The sequence below is a fragment of the Anomaloglossus baeobatrachus genome, chromosome 3, assembly GCF_048569485.1.
Source record: "Anomaloglossus baeobatrachus isolate aAnoBae1 chromosome 3, aAnoBae1.hap1, whole genome shotgun sequence".
Classification (NCBI taxonomy): Eukaryota; Metazoa; Chordata; class Amphibia; order Anura; family Aromobatidae; genus Anomaloglossus; species Anomaloglossus baeobatrachus.
The window spans coordinates 521,109,204-521,124,168 of record NC_134355.1 but is presented as its reverse complement, the minus strand read 5'-3'; the positions used below and the strand labels follow the sequence as shown (position 1 = coordinate 521,124,168).

General features: G+C 46.7%; 1 protein-coding gene across 1 annotated transcript in view; it reads right to left on the bottom strand.

Moving 5' to 3' along the window:
- Window positions 1-14,965, bottom strand: part of MINDY4B (MINDY family member 4B) — a 111,936-nt gene that overhangs the window by 92,242 nt on the left and 4,729 nt on the right. The gene's annotated exons all lie outside the window — the stretch shown is intronic.

Sequence of the window (14,965 nt, the reverse complement as noted above, 5' to 3'; positions counted from 1 at the left end):
GGGCCCATTCATGGCACTACACATGTTCAAATGTATTTACGTCTGAGAAACGCAATACATTTCAATAGGAAGGAGGAAGCTGCAGTCACCGGCACCACCGCGCTCCTCAGCATTGAGTGCATGCCGGGCATACGCTCATGTGATGCCCCTGGACTATCGGGTCGTCACAGGGTATTGCACAATCTGCCCTCCCGTGCAGTATCCACCTCCTTCTTGGTTTAGGGTCCCTAACTACATGGTGTTGCCTACATCAGCTAATCAAACCCTAGATACACTCTGTACCACACCCACCAAACACACCAGTGGATGGCTTGAGTGGAATAGAGTCGCCCACCTGGGGGGTTGGAGAGGAGAGGTCAGGAGTGTCAAGAGGAGAGAGTTGGGTCTGAGAAGTGAAAGTGAGAGGAGGTCAGGAGCAGGGCTCCTGGGAAGTAATCTAGGTGGCAGACGGTGGTCTGGGCCTAGAGGAGCTGGACCCCTGGTCGCAGGGATCATGGCAAGGGGCACGGATCTGTCGAGGAGGACAGCCAGCAGACTTGCACCATCACTGTGCTTGGACCAAGGCACGACGGGGTACGTGGACCCTAGGTCGGGGAGTAGCTTGAGGCAACCTGATAATTTACCCGAGGAGAACGGAGTCTTCAAGAGCCGTTCCCACCTGCTCTAAAATCAGGGCATTAGCGCAACGAGGGGGATAGGACTTTTCAATTCAAAATGGTCCAGAAAATCCCAAGTGTGAGCCCTGAGAGCAAGCTCCCACACTTAGCTATAGTGGGGAGAGGGACCCAGCAAGTTTCACACTACCGGGACCACCAAAGAAGTAAATTTAGTGCCAGGAGGCAGGTCATGGACCACCAGGCAGCACCATTGCGGACGGGACCTGAACTAAGCTTCCTCAGCGGCGTCCAGGGACTTGTTTTACCAGTTGTCAGTGTCAGCTTAATGGACTGAGTGAATACAACAGTGACCCCCCCTTGCATCCAACGGCACTCCCCTACCATCACCGAGCCCCGGGGTATTCCCCCTACCCGTGGAGGGTCACAACACCTGGCTGCCCCATTCCATCATCCCCAGGTACTCCTAACTGCAGCGGTGGTACTCCTAATTACCACATACCACGGGTGGCGTCACAAACTCCATAACCTCCCTTGTAAATATCCCCCTTCATTTGAGTGGCCGCACGACCCCCGGGTCCGGAGACCCTCGAGCCACTGCGAATTAAGATCCGAGCAGCTCGGCTGCTAGCACAGGGGCGGCACACTCACACAGCAGGGCCGGCACAGCACAGCGCGCTAACTCCTGGTCCTGTTGCAGCTAGTGTGTACACGGCAGATAATGCTGCCTGGCCTGCACACTGCTGAGCAGAGCGGTGGTGACTACAGGGAACAGCCCATCTGGCATTTGCCAGAATTGCCCTATGGCCAGTCCGGGCCTCCTAGTAAGTGACATAACTTTGGACACATCTAAGGTGCAGCCTAGTCCTCTAACCAGAAGGTGGGAGATAGATGGTAGGGAACAAGTGACAAAATGGTCCTGGGCTGTGCTGATTGATATTTTACAATGCTCCATAAGGGTTTGCGCACATGATTAGGACATGCTACGTCCTGAATGCAGCATGTTTCCTCTTGCAGAGACGCGAGTATTGTCTGCAGGAGACCGCAGCTGCCCATGCCCACGATTAGGGTTGGGGCCACAGTGGACTTTCTTTCTGTTCTCCTTGCAGAAAACACTTACAGCACCGTAGCATAATTTGACATGCTGCGGCTCAGGAAACCACACCGCATGTCAGTTTACGCTGCAGGAAAAACAAGTACAGCAGGCAGGAGATTTCTATAAATCCATCCACTGTGCTTGTACTGTACAATGCAACGTATTGGAAGCAATGAAAGCACTCTGCATCCAAAATGCTGTAAACCCTGATCATGGGCTCGTACCGTACGGGTATGCACACACATATTACGATTTGGTCCAGAAATGTCTGCATTATTTCTGCATTTCTTGTCATGAAAAACGCAGCTGCAAAAATATGTGTCTTACACTCGTTTTCGGGGCACTTTTGCCATGCGTTTTGGTGTAGATTTTTCCCATTAGTTAGAATTGGTGAAATCTGCTGCAAAAATGCTGGGAGAATTGACCTGCTGAAGATTTATTTTTGCGCCAAATCTGCAAAGAGAAATACTCAACGTGTGCACTACACTGACTGATTGTCATTGACTTTACTGCCATCAGGATTCCAGGTTTTGTCACAAAACTGCACTCAAAAATGCACCATAAAACATGATAAAAACGCAATGTGTGCACACAGCCTAAAGCTCCTATCAAGTAAAACAACAGGGAAAAACATACAAGTGGTAAGAAACCCAACACATCTGAAGTATGCAGAATATAGCACTAAGCACTTTCTCAACCTTTCTAATCATATTACAAGTAAATCATTTCTAAGGCCTCCTTCATATGTCTGTGTTTCCGGTACGATTGGTTTCCTTTTCCACACGTACCGTAGACCCGGGCACAAGTAGACCAAATGTGTCAGTATGATGCCTCACGTTTGTATGAGTAGATACCAAACATCTACACTTTTATTTTTATCTAAGGGGTGAGAAAATAATGTAGACGTTTTTCCATAAAAAGAATAGCGCTTTTGTCGCCATTCTCCGAGACCCGTAGCGTTCTCATTTTTTGGGATCTGGGGCTCAGTGACGCCTTATTTTTTGCATCTTGAGCTGATGTTTTTAATGATAGCATTTTTGTGTGCATGCTACGTTTTGATCACCTGTTATTGTATTTTAAAAAATGTTGCGGCGACCAAAAAAATTTAATTTTGGCTTTTGGAATTTTTTTTCTTGCTACGCCATGTACTGATCAGATGAATTGATTTTATTTATTGATAGATCAGGGATTTCTGAATGCAGCATTACCAAATATGTGTATTTTTTTAACTGTTTTAATTTCAATTGGGCGAAAGGAGGGTGATTTAGGTTTCTTTTATTTTTTTACATTTTTTATTTATTTTACTAGTCCCTTTATCACTATAGTGTCCGATCGCCTGTGTACTTCTGCTGATCAGAGTGATGGTCATCTCCTGTGAGTGCTGGCACTCTGTTGGCTCTCACAGGAAGTGAATCATGGCAGCTTCAGGAGTTATCAGCTGACCATGGCAACACATTGGCGGCTCGTCATCACGTCACATGGCCGCCGATGGTTGTGAGGAGCAGCGCAATCCCCGCCGCAGCTATTTAAATCACGATCTAAAGGGTTAACAGGCACGGGTGGATTTCCGATCCACCTACACCTGTTAGCCACATATGTCTACTGCTCAAATCAGCAGACATGTGTGGAGAATACTGCGGGCTCACCAGTATGTCCTTGGTCGTAAAGGTTTAAGTTCAATGGGTTTGTGCACATATCAGTGTTTTCACACGGACCGTGTGTCTGTGTAGAGCAGACAAGCACAGCAACGTTTGTTTTCTGCAGGCAGCACTGGTGTCACATGGACTTCACACTGATGTCATCCGTGTGGTGACACATACCTGAGAAAACACTTGTCAGCTAAAAAAAATAAAAAAAATTATACTTATCCGTCTCCCGTGCTGCTGTTGCTTCCGGGTCTCGCTTATTATGCTCATGCATTGCATTGACCGTGGACCTGGAAGCAACAGCAGTACCAGAGACAGTATACAAGTTCATGCTGTCCATGTTCTATGCGGAGGTTACACGGATAGCACCCGAGCAGCACACATAGACAAACATACTGACCTGCCCCACAGACCTTCACACACATACGTTAAATGGATGGACATGTGAAAGAGGCCTAAAACTCGGTTTCTCATTCTTGGACACATAGTTGGCATTACATGGGCTAACTAAATGTATTAGGTGTCAACAAAGATTTGTGTTACTAGGAAACAAAGAAGCAAGTAACAAAGTATCCAGCCTGCCAATAGAGGATACTACATTAAATAATTAACACTCTGTGCGCGCATTGTTTCTTACTGTTACAGGAGCTGTAAATAGAGTTAAGACTTAAGATTTTTGCCATTATGTAGTATGTGTATGTATGTCGTCTCCTACCATTACAATGCCTTGTACTGAGCTACAGGTTATGTTACTTTCTTTTTTCATTGCAAGTCCTGTATCATTATACATCCTGCAACTTAGAGACAATGCTTTAAAAATAACAAAACAATGGGACAAAAATATATAATATATTATTAACTTTTTAAAGCAGGGGTGGGGAACCTTTTTACTGTTGGGGACCATTTGTAAATTCCTACCAGCCTTCGGGGGCCACACAAAATTATCAATGTAAAAATTACCCGGCTATATTTGATCAAGCAATTAATTAACTCACCCGTTCTGTGGTGGCCGGAGCTACTTCTCTTTGGTGCAATGGTTAATTTTCAGTGACATTGATAACGTAACGTTGCTTTTCACAACTACTTTTCCAGGTTTGTCTCTGTCTGGAGCGCAGTTGACTCTTTGTGATAATAAGATTGGTAAAGCATATATATCACATAGGAAACATGTATATGCCCCAGCCCCTCCTTTGATGTATATGCCTCAGCCTGTCATGTCATGTGTATACCCCAGCCCCTCATGTGTTGTATATGCCTAAGCCCCTCATGTGATGTATATGCACCAGCCCCTCCTGTGATGTATATGCCCCAGCCCCTTTTGTAATATATATGCCCCCAGCCTCCCATGTGATGTATATGATCCAGCCCTTCCTATGAAATATATGCCCTCAGCCCTTTCTGTAATATATATGCCCCTAGCCCCTCCTGTGATATATATGCCCCCAGCTCCTCCTGTGATATATATTCCCCCAGCCCATCCACTGTAATGTATATACCTCAGCGTCTCCAATGTTATCTATATGCCTCCAGCCTCTCCTGTGATGTATATGCCCCAGTCCCTCCAGTGATGTATATGCCCCAGTCCCTCCTGTGATGTATATTTCACATAAGACTCTGGGGGCATACACATCACAGGAGACTCTGGGGTCATACACATCACAGGAGACGCTAGGGGCATACACATAACAGGAGACGCTGGGAACGTACACATCAAAAGAGGGACTGGGGCATATACATCATAGGAGGGGCTGAGGGCATATACATTTCTGGAAGGGCTGAGTGCATACACATCACAAGAGGGGCTGGGGCATATACATCACAAGAGTCACTGGGCCACAGACATCACTAGGGGCACAGACATCACTGGGGGTTATGAACGTCACTGGGGGGCATGGAAAGCACAAGGGGGCTCGGATATCATGAGGGGAGCATGGACAACAGTTGGAGGGCTCTGGGGAAAATGGATAACACTTGCAGAGCACAGACATCACTAGGGGAGCACAGTCATCACTAGGGGGGAACTGGGGCACACAGACATCACTAGGGGGGAACTAGGGAGCACAGACATCACTAGGGGGGCACGGACAACACAGGGAAACATGGACATCACTGGCACAGAACTGAGGGTGTTACTCAGCACTGGGGGGTAGCACAGAGCTCTGAAGAGGGCACACAGCACTGGAGGTGGCACACAGCACGGGGGAGCACTCAGCACTATGGGCGGCACACAGCACAGGGGGGCATACAGCACTAGGAGACAGGGCACACAGCACAGGGTCACTCAGCACTAGGGGAGGGGGCACACAGCACTATGAGTGGCACACAGCAGGGGAGGGGGAACACAGCACAGGAGCACACAGCACTGGGGAGGGGGCACACAGCAGAGGGCCACACAGCATCGGAGGGCACACACAGCACTGGGGGAGGGGGCACACAGCACCGGAGGGTGGCCACACAGCGCTGGAAGCCAAAAAGCTACTGTTTGTCTTCTGTGGGATGGGATCGCAGAGAGCTAACCCTGCCCACAAAGTAAGTCCTGAGCACACTGGCACTGGCCAGTGTGAGGACCCAATAATACGCTTATGTAGCGTTCAGTAGTGAATGCTTCGGCGTCAAAGTCACATTTGCAAGTGACTCACGCTAATCTCACATCACATCATCCGGCATGGCCTGCACACTCTCTGGACAGGAGCATCTCAGCTGCATAGAAATACATGCAGCCGACCCGCTCCTGTCAGGGGAGAGTGCGGCCATGCTGGGTGATGTGATGTGAGACTAGCACGAATCACTTACAAGTATGACTCTGGAATGTGAGTCCTCACAGCGCACATGGGGATTTAAAGCGCCGGTGGCTGGCCAGAGCACTGCGGACCCAGGAATCAGCCCGGGGGCCGCAGAAAACTTCATCGTGGGTTGGAGGTTTCCCACCCCTGTCTTAAAGGGAATCTGTCAATAGGATCAACCCTCCTAAGCTGTCTATATGTAGGTCATAGGAAGCTGAATAAAATGATGCCTTAATATGTGTAATATGATATCTTATTCCAGAAAAATCCATGTTTTTCTTATACAGTATACAACAAAAGTGATTAAACCCCTAACATTTTGTAAACATTTTATTATATCTTTTTATGGGACAACACTAAAGATATAACACTTTGATACAATATAAAGTAGTCAGAGTATAGCTTGTTTATCTGTAAATTTGGTGTGCCCTCTGAATAACTCTGGTGAAAACTTAGTGACGTCACCTGGTCCAATAATCCAGGGCTTAATCACAGCTGTGATTTTTTGATAAATCACACCTGTCATTAACCCCTTATATTACCTTGATTGCCACTGCACCAGGGCAATCCGGATGAGGAGGGTAAAATGCCAGGATTGGCAAATCTAATGTGATGTGGCAATTCTGGCCAGCTGTGGGCTGGTATTTTTGAGCAGGAGAGGGGCTAATATCCATGGCTCCTCCCATCCTGATAATACCAGCCCCTAACTCTCTGCTTTACTATGGCTGTTTATCAAAAATGGGGGGACCTTAAGCCTTTTTTTGAAAATGATCCCCTCTATTTTGATATACATCTACGGTAAAGCTTACAGGTGGGGGCTGCAGCCTATAGCTGTTGTTTTTTCTGAGCTGGTAACTAGAATAGGGCTGGAGCCAACGTCATTTTTTTTTCAGTGATTTACCTGGCCAATCTTGGCCATTACAATACTTGACATGACTGTGATGGGACCGTAAATGCCCACACTGGAAAAGCTTGCTGATTAGCTGCTATGCAACCTTTCAACAAGCTTTATTCAGATGACAAATCCGAAGAGGAACTGGACATACAGGTAAAAGTCTGTGTTTGAGTCCGGGACTCGCACACGTGTTATTTTGTATGAACCCTGAACTTTACAGTTCGGGTTCACTCATGCCTGGTCACAAAGACTAGGCATTCCCACAAATCTCTTTAGAAGGGAAGAATGGAATGCGTTATTGATTTTCCAAGCTTCCGGGAGTTGAAGCTTAACCGTTATTAGATTCAAAACTTCAGTAATCTTGTAAGGTCCTACAAATTTGAAAGCAAATCTCCTTGAGGCTACTTTATCCCGTGAATTTTTAGAAAACAACCACACAACTCCTGCACTCTAAAGACAGGAGCATTCTGTGTCTGCAGTTTGCTCCTTTTGTGGCCTGATCACTAGAAACCAACAGACCCCTTTTGACAGACTTTTATCACATGGGAAGAAAATTTTTCCTCCTCCGGCACAGAGGACTGCAACCCAGAAAAATTCCCAAACACAGGATGAACAAAATAAACAAGGCGAGGTTCTGTAACCATGGAAGTATTAAAGAAAATTCAGCAAGAGGCAAAAACTTCACCTAGTCTTACTGATTAGATGAATCAAAACACCTCAAATATTGCTCTATATTTTGGTTCATCCTCTCAGTCTGTACTTTAGTCTTGGGAGGATATCCTGAAGAAAATGATATATTGATACCCAATCTGGAACAGAAACTATGCCAAAAGCTAGTCAAGAACTGAACCCCTGTATTGGAAATAATATTTTTGGGAAAACCATGTCTAACAATTTGAGAGATGAACTATGTATCTAAACTCTTAGCAGTAGGCAACTTAGAAAGTGCGAGCAAATGAACCATCTTGCTGAAATGGTCCACCACCTCCTACACAACGTTATTACTACCAGAAATGGGTAAATCAGTGACAAAGTCCATGAATAAATATGTTTTTAAAATCCTGAATGAAATCTGGAAGGTGAGACCTTACATAAACCAATGGTCTCCCAACTGAAAGCAGGATTGTGCCTAACTAGCCAAAGCAAACCCAACACTAATTTTGCAGGTAAAGAAGAAAACACCATAAATTAAATTAATTCAGAGTGTAATACACTTACGTTAAGAAACACATCCTCAACCTTTGAGGTCACGTGGCTTTGGGAAAGAGGTGAGTTATCAATCACTGAAACTTGAATGGGATTAATGAGGAAAGGGACAATATAATCACAGTTAATACCAAAATCATGATCAATACAATTCAGTGCAGGACCTGAATCCACAAATACAAGAGTAAAAATAAACTCTGTTTTAGTCTCCAAGAACATCTGTAAAAATAAAACCCTGATGTTTGTAACAAAGATAATCTCAAACTTTCAGAATCCACATCCACATACTTACGTTTTTTTTCTTTTTCCTTGGAATTCATTAATGTACCTAAAGCATTTAACCTTGACGTGACCTGAACGACCACAATATAAACAAAATTGAGTTGGTGCTTCGCGATCCACACTTTACCTGGGATCCCTACAAGGACCAATTTGCATAGGTTCATATGTTTCAAATGATGGAGATGCAAACAAGATACCCTTAAAAGTGTCCCTTACTCAGACATTTATCCAGGCAACTAGCAAAAGACATAGCTGCCACCAAAGACTGCAGACTGGAATAGGAAATTATACTGTCCCTGATCTGATCATCTGATCGGACAGTCCCTGGCAGAACTGACTCTGAAGAGCAGGGTCATTCCAAGAGATCTTCACAACCCATGTGTAAATTCTGAGCAGTAGTTGTGATGCCCTGGCAAAACCAGGTAGTCACAAAACTTGTATATCCTCCTTATTACCATCACAACCCACACTCAGGCATAACACACAGCCATTAATCCCTAGCCACTCCCTCATGATAATAGGGACACACCAGTGGGTGGTATCAGGTGGATAAGAACGCCCACCTAGGGGTCCTGAGGTGTCAGAGGCGGGAACATAACAGTCAATAGTCAAGTCAAGTCAAGTTCAGACAACAGTCTAGTTTACACCTCAGTCAAGTGCAGAGAGTGGAAGTAGAAGTCAAGTGCAGACTGCGCAGTGTAGTCAGGGGTAGGGGCCCTTGGACTACCTGGCTAGGTGGAAGATGGTGAACATGGCCACAGGCGACGGAGATTCGGTCGCGGGAGACCTAACGTGGACCGGAGCGGGGTTGTAGCCCGCCAGTACTGACAGCGGGAATCCGGTCAGGAGGCCGTGCACAATCGGGGTGCCTGGACCCTAGGGCAAGGAAGGTTGCAAGCTCCTCTCCAATTAACCAGCCAGGGACAAGGTTCCAGACTTTGTCCCACTAACTGCCCAGATAGAGCGAAATGAAAGCCCAACGGCGGGGATAGGGTGTCCGTCAGAACCCACTGTAATCCCAAGGGTCAGCTTTCGCGGGCCACAGCTCCCAACACACACAGAACCGGGAGTGGACCTCTCCGTTCCATGCGAAGTCGTCCAAAAGGAAAGAAAAACACAAAGTGCAGGAGGAAAGAACACCTGTTCATTAACCTGGGTGCGGGACCCGAATGCACCCTCCTAAGGCAGCCGGCCACTGGCAACTTGGTTTACTACTGGACTTGTGTGAAATCACTTAACTGTGAGTACACCATTGTCCCTCAGACCAGCCTGGCGCACCACCTCCTGCAGCCATCCTCCCGTGTACCGTCACAGGGCCCCGGGATTACACATCCCCTACCCGTGGAGGGTATCCCATCTTGCTGCCCCGCTCCATCACCAGGCAGCAGCGGTGCCACCATCCCTCACCGCAACCTACGGGTGGCGTCACAGAAAGTCCCCTGTAAATATCCCCTTTCCGACGGTTGTGAGGACAGGCGGCCGTTCGAGCCCGGGTCCGGTCACCACTTGAACTGCAGCAGCGAACCTAAATCTGAGCAGGCCCCCCAAGAGAGAAGCGGCAGCGGCCCCCGCCCGCAACATAGTCCTCAAGTCTGCAATCTCTCTGAATCAATTCACAAATCTGGGATCTGCAACTGTGCTCCTATCAAAATTGTCATAACTGAGATCAAGGGCCGAGAGAAATGCATCTAAAGAGGCCATCTCTAGAGAATTCTAAGGTAAGTAAAAAGTCCAAGCCTGTGGATCACAGCTAAGCAAGGACAAAATAATGCCTAAGTGCTGACTCTTAAGGCCCCGTTACACGCAACGACGTGTCTAACGATATATTACCGGGGTCACGGATTCCGTGACGCACATCCGGCATCGTTAGCGACGTCGTTGCGTGTGACAGCAAGGAGTGACTGTTAACAATGGAAAATACTCACCTTATCGTCCATCGTTGACACGTCGTTCCTTTTCAAAAAATCGTTGATTGTTGAGCTTGCAGGTTGTTCGTTGTTCCCGAGGCAGCACACATCGCTACGTGTGACACCCCGGGAACAACAAACAACAGCTTACCTGCGGCTGTCGGCAATGCGGAAGGAAGGAGGTGGGCGGGATGTTACGTCTCGCTCATCTCCGCCCGTCCGCTCCCATTGGGCGGCCGCGTAGTGACGCCGCACGAACCGCCCCCTTAGAAAGGAGGCAGTTCGCCGGCAACAGCGACGTGGCTCAGCAGGTAAATCCGTGTGACGGCTCTGAGCGATGTTGTGCGCCATGGGCAGCAATTTGCCTGTGACGCACAACCGACGAGGGCGGGTGCTTTCACCAGCGATATCGCTAGCAATATCGCTGCATGTAAAGCCCCCTTTAGACCCAGAGGATACTGATCGCAAACAGAAGTATAATTTAAATGAAGCAGGAAAAAACAGAGAAATTAATTTAGCCACTGTCAAAGCAATCCGGCATCTATACCATAGGTTTAAATGGAATCCACTGATGACCTTGATTACTTAGTAATGGCTGAACGCACATCCTCTTGTTGGTCCCCAATTTCAGGGACCCCCAGTGACAAGGCCTGTAGTTAAGCAGCCAAGGAGCAAAACGGATAAATAAGGAAGCTCCCAAAATGCACCAATTTACTGGCTATAATGTTACGACTGAACCTTAACACTCTTACAGTGATGAACAAACCAGGGGAGATGTAAAACCAGAAATCCACAGGTTCCAAAACAGGCTAATACTTGCCCTAAACCTGACGCTGATTTGTCCCTGCCTGACAGCAGAGGTTGGCACCCTAATAATAATAGAATACACGGAATCCTCCCAAATCTAAATGAAACAAAATAGGTGATAGTTGGAAAGGGATTAAAAAAAAACAAACTGCAGGGAATAACAATAGCAATGTCTCAGTAAGAAAACCTTAAGCAAGGAACTTGAACTCCAGACGACCATCCAGAAATATAGCCAGCACTGAAGTATGTGAGTAGTGAGTATAAATAGCCCCTCCCAAGATGTGATTGGGCAAACCAAACAAGAAAGAGCATACAGTACAGACCAAAAGTTTGGACACACCTTCTCATTCAAAGAGTTTTCTTTATTTTCATGACTTTAAAAATTGTAGATTCACATTGAAGACATCAAAACTATGAATTAAAACATGTGAAATGAAATACTTAAAAAAGTGTGAAACAACTGAAAATATGTCTTATATTCTAGGTTCTTCAAAGTAGCCATCTTTTGCTTTGATTACTGCTTTGCACACTCTTGGCATTCTTTTGATGAGCTTCAAGAGGTAGTCACCGGAAATGGTTTTCCAACAGTCTTGAAGGAGTTCCTAGAAATGCTTAGCACTTGTTGGCCCTTTTGCCTTCACTCTGCGGTCCAGCTCACCCCAAACCATCTCAATTGGGTTCAGGTCTGGTGATTGCGAAGGCCAGGTCATCTGGCGTAGCATCCCATCACTCTCCTTCTTAGTCAAATAGCCCTTACACAGCCTGGAGGTGTGTTTAGGGTCATTGTCGTGTTGAAAATAAATGATTGTCCAACTAAACGCAAACCGGATGGAATAGCATGCCGCTCCAAGATGCTGTGGTAGCCAAGCTGGTTTCGTATGCCTTCAATTTTGAATAAATCCCCAACAGTGTCACCAGCAAAGCACCCTACACAGTCACACCTACTCCTCCATGCTTCACGGTGGGAACCAGGCAAGTAGAGTCCATCCGTTCACCTTTTCTACAAAGATACGGTGGTTGGATCCAAAGATCTCAAATTTGGACTCATCAGACCAAAGCACAGATTTCCACTAGTCTAATGTCCATTCCTTGTCTTCTTTAGCCCAAACAAGTCTCTTCTGCTTTTTGCCTGTCCTTACAGGGGTTTCCTAGCAGCTATTTTATCATGAAGGCCTGCTGCACAAAGTCTACTCTTAATAGTTGTTCTAGAAATGAGAAGGAGTGTCCAAACGTTTGGTCTGTACTGTACATCTGAATAAAGTGAAACAGGAAGGCAAAACATAAGAACGACAAGAGATCCTTCAGCAGTTGGACCAACACGATACAGGCTCTGGTTCAACCAAGAGGGAAACTAACCAACAACCAGAGATCACTGGTTTGTCAGAACGGGTTTTTAGTGCCACCGAGGGCATAATAACTGATAGGCATATCTGCCTGTCAACCAAAAATGCTGACATATTGACTCTTAACAAAATAAACAAGGCCTTGATTCACCCAGACATCTCAACACCATAGAATGACAACAGTGGAACAAAAACTACAGATTCTCTCATCTCTGGGCATCACAGACTTGGCCCTATTTTGGATACCTAACCGATCGAACTTTCAGCGTCTCCCATTCTCACACCACTTCCTCATCTCGCCCCCTATCTTTCGGTGTCCCCCAAGGTTCAGTTCTTGGATCCATGCTGTTCTCCATCTACACCTTTGACCTGGGACAGCTCATAGAGTCCCACGACTTTCAGTAACATCTCTATGACGATGACACACAGATCTACCTCTCTTGACCTGATATTACCTCCCTACTAACCAAAATTCTATAATGTCTGTCTGCTTTTCATCCTTCTTCTCTGCGCGATTCCTAAAGCTTAAAATGGACAAAACAGAATTTATTGTCTTTCTCCTCTTCACTCAACTCCTCCAACAAGCCTATCCATCAAAGTTGATGACTGCTCACTCTCCCCAGTCTCACAAGCTTGTTGCCTTGGAGTAACCCTCGACTCTGGTTTATCCTTCAAGCCACACATCCAAGCCCTCTTCACCTCATGCAGACTACAACACAAAAATATCTCCACGATCCGTTCTTTCCTTAACTAACAATCAGCAAAAAACAGTAGTGCATGTTCTCATCATCTCCCGCCTCCACTACTGCAACCTCCTGCTCTCTGGCCTTTCTTCCAACACTCTTGCACCCCTACAATCTATCCTAAACTTTGCGGCCTGCTTAATCCACCTCTCCCCTCACTATTCCCCAGCCTCACCACTCTGCCAATCCCTTCACTGGCTTCCCATCGTCCAAAGACTCCAGTTCAAAACATTAACCCTGACATACAAAGCCATCCACAACCTGTCTCGTCTTTACATCTGTGACCTAGTCTCCCGGTACCTACTTGAGTGCAACCTCAGATCCTCACAACAACTCCTTCTCTACTCCTCTCATCTCCTCTTGCCACAATCGCCTGCCTCCCCCATACTCTGGAACGCTCTACTTCAGCATATCAGACTCTCCCCTACCGTGGAAAGCTTCAAGAGGAACCTGAAGACCCATCTCTTCCAACAAACCTACAATCTACAATAACCCTCTGTCCAGTACACCACTACGCTACCAGCTCTGTCCTCACCTATTCTACCCTCACCCAATCCCTGTAGACTGTGAACCCTTTCGGGCAGGGTCCTCTCTCCTCCTATACCAGTCTGTTTTGTATTGTTAATGATTGTTGTACATATACCCTGTTTCTCTTGTAAAGCGCCATGGAATAAATGGCGCTATAATAATAAATAATAATAAAAAAGCCAAATCTAATGTTCATTTTTTTCTGAGGCATTCCCATGCACTCCTTCCCACTCAAACAAGAGTACACGGTTCATGATTTCTTCTTTTTCGTGTTCTCCTCCTCCACCAAATCCACAGGGGGGTGATCATGCGACCCCGCTTTTATTTTTTCCATGATGTCTATGATGCCCTACTACATAGATATATATATATATATATATATATATATATATATATATATATATTTACACCTAGCAGTAGTAAATGTTTTTCAGTTCTTCCACTTAGTGCATAGGCTTTACCAGTCTAGTTTGACGCCCTGACAAAATCAGGGTGTCACAGATGACTGCACCACTCTTCCAGGTGAAGGAATCCCTCCTCTTTGGTTCTCCAACACAAACCCCACATCCAGGTACAAACACCAGCCAGCAAAGCCTAGTCACCCCTCATCACAATAGGGACACACCAATGGGCGGGCCAAGCAGATGGTGACGCCCACGTAGGGGTCCTGAGGTGTAATGGGAGGGAACAAGTGAGTCAAGCTTAGGAGAGAGAAAGAGAGAGGATTGTGAAGACACCGGGTTGTCAGGGGTTGGAACTCCTGGACTACTGATTAGGTGGCAGTCGGCAGACAGGGCCACAGGCGATGGAGATCCGGTCGCAGGATACCTTAAGTGGACCGGGGCAGGGTTGTAGCCCGCCGGTACCGACAGCGGGAATCCGGTCCGGAGGCCGTGCACGACAGGGTACCTGGACCCTAGAGCAAGGACAGCTTCACGCACCTTACTAATTGACCAACCGGGGGCAAGATTTCAGGTCTTGTCCCACAGGAGGCCCAGATAGAGCGAGATGGAAGCCCAACGAGGGGGATAGGGCTCCGCAATTGCCTGCTAAGATCCCACGGGTCAGTTCTCGCGGGCCACAGCTCCCAACACACAGTATCACTGGGAGTGGAC